The sequence below is a fragment of the Pygoscelis adeliae genome, unplaced genomic scaffold (assembly GCF_000699105.1).
Source record: "Pygoscelis adeliae isolate BGI_AS28 unplaced genomic scaffold, ASM69910v1 Scaffold72, whole genome shotgun sequence".
Lineage (NCBI taxonomy): Eukaryota > Metazoa > Chordata > Aves > Sphenisciformes > Spheniscidae > Pygoscelis > Pygoscelis adeliae.
Window position 1 is genome coordinate 113,443 of NW_008824286.1, and position 885 is coordinate 114,327.

The following is an 885-nucleotide window of genomic DNA, read 5'->3' on the forward strand; positions in this document are numbered from 1 at the left end:
TGTGGGTTCACTGTGGCGGGGAGTCCAACGGGCAGCACCCCTCATCCTCGGAGTGCTTCAAGTGTGTGAAGAGGAGTGAAAATGGAAGAACCCAAAGTCGCCCGATAACAGAGGGCTGGGGTGGTGGGGAGTGTTTGCCTCTCGTGGCTCGAAGGTGGGCTAAAGGCACGTTTAAGTCTACTTCCTGGTAAACTGGGAGAAGTTTCATTTCTCTTAAGGCTAACGGTTCAGTGCCCGCACTGGGGGGGCAGAGCCCGGGGAGGGGGGAGGCATTAACAAATGTGAAAGTCAAAGAAAAGTCTTTCATCTGTCTCTGGCTAGCGAGACCCTACTCAGTCAGACAAACTTCTTGCTTGAGTTTTGTTCCTGTGAAAAGAATGTTTTTGTCCATCCTGTCTTACTGCTTTGCCACAGTAAAGTAACACAAACAAGCAGCATCTGTATGTTTTGTGGGGCAGTGGGCATCTATAGGGGAAAGTCCTAGTCCAAGTGTTTCAGTGAGAACCACGAGCTTTCTTTAGTTCTGTTGAAAAAGAGACGTGATTAAAGATAGTCCCATTCACCCATTTCTACTCTGAGATAAGTCTGTGCTTCCTTCTGGCTTTCCCTTACCTGTGGTGCTGTGTTATTTTTACATGGTAACGTTATTTCTCTTGGGCTGAATTCTGGGCTTGGTAGGAGTGGGTAGGGCAAGGGCAATTCAAGCCATGATATGAACATCAGGAAGGTAGGAAGCCCAGTGGAAACATTCTTTTTTTAATTTTCTCTCTCTCTCTTTTTTTTTTTTTTTTTTGTGTCATTTTAGGAAACAGACATGGACTGTTGGTCCCAAGCAGTACGACAGACCAAGAGCTTCAGCATATCCGCAATAGTCTTCCAGATTCT

At 46.3% G+C, this 885-nt stretch overlaps 1 protein-coding gene across 1 annotated transcript in view; it reads left to right on the forward strand.

The window, feature by feature from the left end:
- EIF6 (eukaryotic translation initiation factor 6) overlaps positions 1–885 on the forward strand; it is an 8,814-nt gene that overhangs the window by 1,041 nt on the left and 6,888 nt on the right. The window lies entirely within an intron of this gene.